The following is an 8670-nucleotide window of genomic DNA, read 5'->3' as shown; positions in this document are numbered from 1 at the left end:
GTTTTTGATATCCAAATGGCTTGAAACTTGGTTGGTGACTTGAACAAGATGTATACAAGGGATCTGATAGGTTTTTGTCAAAATCTGAAGCTGACGTACATCGATCGCGATCGGTGTTCTTGGCCTGTTTTTGGTGAAAACTAGATGGTCATGAACCCTTAAGCCTGCCTAGCCCATTGATGATTTATTTCCAAGTTTGGACTTAAAATGAACAAATTAGAGCAATTTTTCATTGTTTGACCATATTTTACTAAGTCTAACCATATTGGGTTTTCATGATGAATTTTGGATGGATCCTGGAGTTAGTGGAAGTTAGTTTAAGAGCTCCCACTGCTTCCATGATGTTTTGCTACCATCAGCCTACTCCATTGTCTGATTTTGACCTTATCAGGCACTTTATACCCGGTTTTCCAGATTTGTGCATTTTTCAGGCATTCCTTGGATATCCATGTGATATTTGAGCATCCCTAAGTAACCTTTTGGTCTTTGGCATTGGATCGGCTCCAATTCTATCTTTGTGTGATCATTCGAGACTGAAACGACTATATTTGCACTTGTAGGAGATTCTGAGATCCATTCGAGGGTTTCTACAACTGTTCTGACTCTCAGTCGGACAAGTGTACCTTTCAAACCATCCATCATTATTTTTAACAGGATTTTGGCAGTTGTAGGTCAATTTTTTCCCTTTTGGTTGTGTTTGACAAATTGGGCCCATTCCATGAGCAAAATTTGTGCATTTTCCTTGAAAATTCAAGAGAGTGTACTTTTAACTGAGTTCCAAGCATGGGCCAAGTCAAAAGTGAAAAATCTGCATCTGGGGGCACCGATCGTGATCGTACCATGGAGGCCAAAATTGATTTTGACACCAGCAGATTGTAGGCGAGGCTGAGGGGAGGTGTTTTACAAGATCTGTCCCAATTTTTGTCAGTGAGGTACACCGATCGCGATCGGTGTACCACCACCAAATTGTGATTTGACCACATGGATTTGTTCCTGACCTTGTGGGGAGCACATTGATGTGTTCTGTGGCTGAAAAAAGTTTTGATTGGATGCCTCTAAGGGCCCTTGACCTCTTTGACCCGATCCGACTTTGATTTGATCCCTTCGCTCGTTTGTGCAATGATTCGCGCTTGCATGCATAATAGACTTGATCTTTACTTGATAGGGAACATACCTGTGAAATCTGGTGTGAAATGCTGGCTCCGACTGTCCGTACGGGGTAGAAATGTGGCAGCTCGTTCTAGGTCAAAAAGCTCTCACCTTCTCTCTCAAAAGGTGAAAATGAACAATGAGCTAGAATTTGGCCTACCTGACCTATATCTTCTCGAGATTTCCGTGGCACAGGGTTGATTTTTCTCACCTTTGATCCCAATATAATCTGCATACCACTTGTGGGTCAAACCGTTTGTCATTCCGGCGTCGTATGACCATTTGATGCGATTTTGGCGAAATGTAGTCATGATCATTAAGACCGAAATTTGACATCTTCAGATTAGCTTCATATCTTTCATGCTTGATAACCTTATCATGATACTTCGACGTTTGCTTCCAGAACTTGATTCCGACACTTGTGAGCGAGATTTTTTAATTTTTTGATGTTTATTAACAAAAATCAAACAAAATAAATTGAAAATACTTATTAACTGACAAAAGTTAGCCAAAATTATTATACTCACCCCTAAGCATATATTTTCTCTAGAAGCATCCCAATGCTCCGGATTTTTTCATTACAGCTCATTATTATGTTGGTCGGATGATACAAAAACGCTAAAAATGCCAGGTTTTGATCGAATATGTTTGAAACTGAACTCTAAATAATGAAAAACGACACACATTGTGTACATATATACACGTTTGATCCCTTAATGGCCCTGAATGTTGCTAGATTCATCAATTACTCCCCCCTTCCTTGTCTGAGTCGTCCCGCGGACGAAGGTTGGGTGCACATGCATGGGTTTTGAAATCTGTGTCTATGCATGGCCATGTAATGTGGCCCTATTCTGATGTTTGAGACAATGCGTTGGGTAACAATGTGCTGTGCAAGATGTGGGGACTGAAAGTTGTTTTCAGTGGCTTTTGCTGGCGAGGATAGCTGTTTATGGAACAGGAGAGCTTGCAGTTGAATTGCTCTTTCCCTGATTGTTGGTGTTGTGACGACAACTATTTTTGGAACCCATTTATATGTGGTTTGTTGCATCTTTACAGATTTTGCTTTAGTTTTCACCGGTTTTGAGTGCCATTTGGGAGATTCACGCTTCTTGTTTTGAGTTTTGGGTTTCCTTTCGAGCTCTGTCGTTGAAAATTTAGTGTTCTCTAGTTTTGGTTGCCATTTCCACTTTGGAGTAACTTCTGTAGGTCTTGGAGATGATGCTGCTTCCGTCTGGAGTTTGTCCTTAGGTAGCCACATCTTGCTTGGTTTGTTGGTCAGCAATGTTTTCTTTATCCAGACCTTCTGAATAACCTTTGGTGGTGTTTTTGGCTGATTAGCCGGTTGCTTATTGTCGATGGGGATACTCGGCCACGAGTGATCTGTTTTGGCGAATGGAGTCATGTACACGTTAGAGTCGTGTGTGTACCTTAACGCATGTTCTGACCATTCAGTGACTGCATTGTATGTTCTCATCCATGGAAGTCCCAAGCATATTGATTCTCTGATATCTCCGTCTTTCCTTACGAAAAATTGATGTGGACAACTATTTCCATCAAGATTGATTGATTGGTGGATTGCACGAAGGGTTCATCTGTAAGCACCCTGTAAAAGTGGAAAAGTTGACCGCATTGACTCTTGCTCCTGTGCCAATCAATGCTCGCTGATATCTGCCATGCGGGAGTCTGACATTGATGCAAACATCGATTCCTGATGGTCATCAGTTTGAATCAATTTGAGCTGTGTCTGCTGGTGGAGGAAGTCTTTGTAAGGTTTGTTTTCTTTTTAAAATCTTGACTTTGGCCTCTTCTTGCACTTGAGCTTTTGTTTCCTTTGCTTTGTTCTTGCGCTCCTTCGTAGTGTGTATTTTGGCAAGCATCTCTGTGGTTAGTGGTATGTTGTATTTCTTTAGTCTGCAACCACTAATACACTTGGGAACGTGTTGATGTAATGAAACTAAATTATCCAAATTTTGTGTCGAGGTGAGGACACCTCGAGTTTTTCAAGTGCGGGAGGATGTAAGATCCCCGATTTTTGTGTCTCTTTTGAAAATAAGAAAAATAGCTTTCAATATCTATTTTGTCAAATTTTTATTTAAGATACTTGATTGACAGTATTGTAAGGTTCTAAAGTAAAAATCAAGGCCATTACCATGCTCTAGTATGTTAGACAGAGGTTCGGTTCAGTTTTGAAAAAATCTGCTATTTTTAGTTTTTTTAATGCTTTTAGGTGCTCTTTTGCAAAAGCATGGTTGAATCCTTAATCTACATGTTCCAAGGAAGCTATGGTTCAATTTTGTAAAAAATATTCTTTCGAGTGCTTGTCACGTTATTTTTAGCTTTTCATGATTTTTAGTGCTTTTTTAAGTGAAAAGCGATTCCGCTTTCTTATTCCAGTGGACAATGGGAACCTGCGGTTCAACTTTAGAAAATTTTGTTTTTTTTTCTTTCTACGATGTTATGCATTTTTCGATGAGCATTAAGTCACTAAGTCATGCCAAAAAGCTTGCCCACTAGCCACAAGTATTATATGTGTACATAGCCCATCAAGTTTTGGAAGTGGCCCTGTAAAACGTCATCTACAAAGATGTGATTTTACCAAGTTTGGGTGCTAATGTTTTGAGTTTTTCCAGTCTCCAAAACACGGTTTTTGTTTTCAGTCATACTTTATAGCTCGTGAATCGGACTTATACATCATGAGCTATGGGCATCCGAAGTGGGTGGTCTCAACTTAGAAGGTGATTGCGGGTGTATGCGACAAGGGTAACTGGGACAACTTAACAATGGGAATTATAAATGTTCACGTTAAAGAATTCTAGATGTAGCCGAGATTTGGGCTTGGAGCTGTGTGTTACAGTGTGTCATTCGATGACCGGAGCCGCAAGTTATGCTTTGGGATAGTTACTTGAGAAGTGCTCCTACTTTGAAGAAAATCTGGAAATTTTTGGGCATGACGGAGTTGGGAGGCTTGAGAAGGAAGTGCCATGTGTGGGGGGGGATTTATCCCACATGGGCAGGAAAAAGTGGAGAATGGGGGTATATAGCCCAAAGGGGGAGCCCATTATGGGTGTATCAAGTGAAAGGAGCTCACAAGGCTTTGCTATGGAGGGGCTTGTGGGCTCATGGGGAGAGAGGTAGAACATTTTTGAGTTCCCACTAGCTTGGACCGGTGTCTGGCTCCATTGTTTTGGTCCCCGACCACTTGTCCCCACCCATTTCTTAGTCAAAGGGTCATAGACAACTCACTTTTTGCCTAAAAAAGACTTAAAATGAGCCAATTAAAAGATGCCTTGATAGAGAGCCTTGTTGGCTAAAAAGGGTCTTGGGAGTAAAAGATAAGAAATCCCCCATTTTAATAGCTACAACATCTGCACAACTTCCAGAGAGCTTATTTTTTAGCAAGAGAAAGGACACCTCCATGTTTGAATGGCCATAACTTCTTCATTTCTTATTTGTTTTTAACTATGAATACTCTACGGACATCTCCATAAGACGAGCTTCGTCATAATGTCCTTTGGTTTTTGTAATTTCAAGTGTATCCCATGCTTGAAGGGATTCTCATAAATCTCTACAGGTGTTTACCACAGGTGTTTTTGGTGGTGTGATAGTTCTTCCTTCTGACGGTGTGATTTGTGCAAGGCTATAGAGGCACTTTTTTTTCTTTCCATTTGTACGCTAACATTGTTTTGGTGCCCCCACGGAGGAGCAAGTACTCCAATGCTCCAATTCCTGTGAAATATGTCTATTCTGAAGTCAAAAAACGTAAAAGGGATGTGGATCCTTATGGACAACCTCCTATGTATGTGCAAATTGTGGAGAGCACTCGAGGTGGCTGTATAGCTAGATTGCAGCCTTTGGAGGATCGTGAGGTTTTGTGAATCCAAGCACTCGGGGCCAGGTTACCCATTTGTGAGGTGGATTAGGTACTGCAATCCATAGACACCCCTTCAAATTTTGACGTCACATGTAAGTTTTTTGTGGAAATCAAACATGGCGCGGACAAGTTCCCACGGTTTCATGGATTTCGTATTGAGAATGCACAGACTTTCATTGAAAAATTGAAAGTCAATTGCTTATGGCAAAAATATACTAGACCAAGCTATATTGTTACGACTGCTACAATACAGTTTACGGGATGAGGCAAAATTTTGGTTACATAATCATGAAGTGTTGGTGCAGGCACAACCTCTAGGGGTTGTTTTGGACTACAATCATGTAGATTAAATCCATTGAAAGTACCTGATGAAGTTTCACATGAAATTTTGGGGTATACTCAAAAGGGTAATCAAAGTGTTGATGATTTTTGCATGTAGCTCACCCGCTTATGGGATAAATGGACCCAAGCTTTGGGAAATGAAATCTCTCCATCCATGTTAAAGAAGGACCATTTTGTGGCAAACCTAAAAGAAATTCTGAAGTTCAAAGTTAAGCTAAAAAGGCCCGCCACCTTCTTGTCAGGAAGAAAGAATGGAAGGCTCAAAGACTTAATGAGTATGGGAAAGCGGTCCCTGTGCAAAATAATGGTGGCCAAAAGAAGGAAACCCAGGTAGAGGCTAGATGCCAACCTGCTCAAAGGGTTGCTAATACTGAACAGTTACAACAAAATATGCAAGACATGATGACCATGATGCAGGAATTGTGACTCAATGTTCTAAGAGGTGGAGGTGGTTGAGGTCAGGGTCGTTGTAGAGTAATGGTCTAGGCATGTGAGGCTCAATCTAATGCTAATGCAGGTCATGGACAAGGTGTCTTTGAGCTCTAGAGATGGTTTATTCCTACTTGTTTTAATTGTGGTGAACTTCGTCACATCAACACTTATTGTTCAAAGCCAACAAGGATAGGAGGTGATATATCTCCACTTCCCTACCAGATTCCTAACAGGGCTAATAATTATGCATTGGATATACAAGGAGATCAAGGTACTGAACAAGAAAATCAGGCCTCAACCTCTGGTGATCATGTGGGTATTGTGCTGGTTGGAAAGAAAGAAGCAAATATGATGCCCGTAGGAAAAAGAGAGAGGGAAGGCTACACCATGACACATCCTAGAAAAAAGAAAGGAAAAGATAAAGAGAGTGAAGATGTGAAAGTCAAGAGGAAAAGAAGACCTTGTAGACAATTTGAAGTGGAAGATTTACCTTTGGGAGAAGGCCAAACACCTTACACTTTAAAGGAAGACCTGATTGGGAGGAAAGTAGATTGTACTTTTGGACAATTTATGGATATTGTGCCCAAAATCAAGAGGTAATAAAAGTCATAAGTGAATCTAGAAAAAGAGTCGAAGCATCGAAAAGTCAGAGGGTTGGCTATGGAAGAGCTACCCGACATTTGTCATGTGGTGAACTCTTGGCACAAAGGTGTGCACCTGGGAGAGGCCTACATTGATGGAGGTGCTCAAGTTTGTGTGATCACATAGTCATGTGTCTAGAGACTAGGTCTCATTACATGTGGAAGCTTTGGTTTTTTAATTCGACTAGCAAACCATGCCAGAGTAAAGTGTTTGGGGATGATTAAGAATTTGGAAGTTGAGGTTTTTAACGTGAAGGTTATAGTAAACTTTCATGTTATGCCACTTGGCCTGCGAGCTTTTTCGCTCATTTTGGGAGACCTTGGTTGAAAGATGTTGGTGTTGTGCAAGGATGGGGAAAGAGCACAATCTGTGTGTATGGCAGGAAGGGTGAAAAGAGGGTGTTTGATATGACTACCAAGCAACCTATGGCACTAGAAGATGTGAGTGAGAATGATGAATCCGAAGTTACCAGTGAAGACAGTTTTGAAGATTCAGAAAGTAGCTCTGCTTTCTCATTCCAATGACCAAGGTGAAGTGTCAGTCTTGTTGTTGGATGAAGAGAAATGAGAAGTGGGTGAAATATTGCAAGTGTTAGGGAATATAAATGCTTTAAGCCATTTGGAGTTACTTGAAGAGTTGATACAGCCTAAACAGGAATTGCCAGTGAAGAAAGCGTTGATTCAATATATGTTGAGTACTAATTTGATGCAAGGATAAAGAAGAGAGTACTTAATAATGTTGGACAGGTTTCCAAATCTTTTCATTACTTCATACCACAAAATAAGGGGCTTTGTTGGGGATCCTATGAAGATTGGCTGGTTGAAGGGGCAAAGCCAATATGACAGAAATTAAGACGGATGGGTAAGGAGAAAATGAGTGCTGTAAAGGAAGAAGTGGATCAACTCTTGGATGCAAGGTTTATTGTGCTAGTTGATAATGCTGAATGGGTGAGCCCTGTAGTGGTCACTCCAAAGAAAGATGGGCGTTGGAGAGTTTGTGTTGATTACAAGCCATTAATGCAATGACCAAGAAATATTCTTACCCTTTGTCTTTCATTGATCAACTTTTAGATGGAGTGGCTTGCTTTGAAAGATACAGTGTCTGTGATGGTTATATTTTCAGCTTATCCTTGCTCTTGAAGATTGGAAAAAGATTACCTTTTTTACGCCATGGGGTTTTTTGCTTTTGGTTCCTTCCTTTTGGGCTAACAAATGGACCTGGACCTTTTGCAAGAAAAGTGGTTTGTCTCCTTATCCCCCCGTTCCTTGGGAAGTTTGTCAAAGGATTCATAGATGATTTTTGTGTATATAGTTCAAGGAAAGAGAATGTTCAAAAGCTTTAGATAACTTTTGCAATGTATGATGAATGCGGGTGTCAGCTGAACCATAAGAAATTTAATTTGGCACAGCAACGGGTGAAGATTGTTGGACATGTGATTTCACAAAATGGGATTGAAGTGGATCCAAAGAAAGTGGAGGCTTTGTTGTTGATGTCATCTCCAAAAGATACCAAATAGTTGGCCACTTTCATACCAAAAGTTAAATATCTGTCTTGTTTCATACCTTTGGAATTCCAAGTATTATATCCATTGCAACAAACGGTAAAGAATGATCCCTTGGAGTGGTCTTGTGACTGTGACAATGTTTTTGACAAATTTAAAGAGGTTTTGAGTACACTACCCATTATGCAAGCTCCGGACTGGGAAAAAGAGTTTTATGTCAACCCATCAATGGGAGACGATGTCATTGGGGCCATGTCAGTGCAAAAGGGGAAGGAATCTTAGTATACGAAGCCCGTTCATTATGCTAGCAGAGTGAAGACTCCTCATGAAAGAGATTTCTCTGAAATTGAATTGGTGATGACCAATATAGTTTATGCTTGCAAACAATTTAGACAATACTTGCTGCAAAAAAACTTCATCTTTCTCACCAGTTATTCATTGCTTCCTTAGCTATTCACAATTCAAATATATCAAAACAGCGAAATGGGTTATTCAACTTCAAGAGTTTTAGTTCACCTTTTTGGTGGAAGAGAGTACTCGGGCTACCGTGGCAGATTTACTCACTTATAAAGACACTCCTGCTTTTGTTAAGGAAGAGGTGGTCCAAAAGAAGAAAGTCGAGACTCTTGCCATCTTTGATGCTTCACTGTTATATTTTGATGTCTCTTATCAAAGAAGTCATGATACTTCTTCAGGAGGCATTGTCATTTATGATGCACAAAGAAAACTTGTA

This window comes from Adiantum capillus-veneris, chromosome 11, assembly GCF_014529385.1.
Source record: "Adiantum capillus-veneris isolate H3 chromosome 11, ASM1452938v2, whole genome shotgun sequence".
In the NCBI taxonomy this organism is placed as follows: domain Eukaryota; kingdom Viridiplantae; phylum Streptophyta; class Polypodiopsida; order Polypodiales; family Pteridaceae; genus Adiantum; species Adiantum capillus-veneris.
This window is presented reverse-complemented; position numbering follows the sequence as displayed.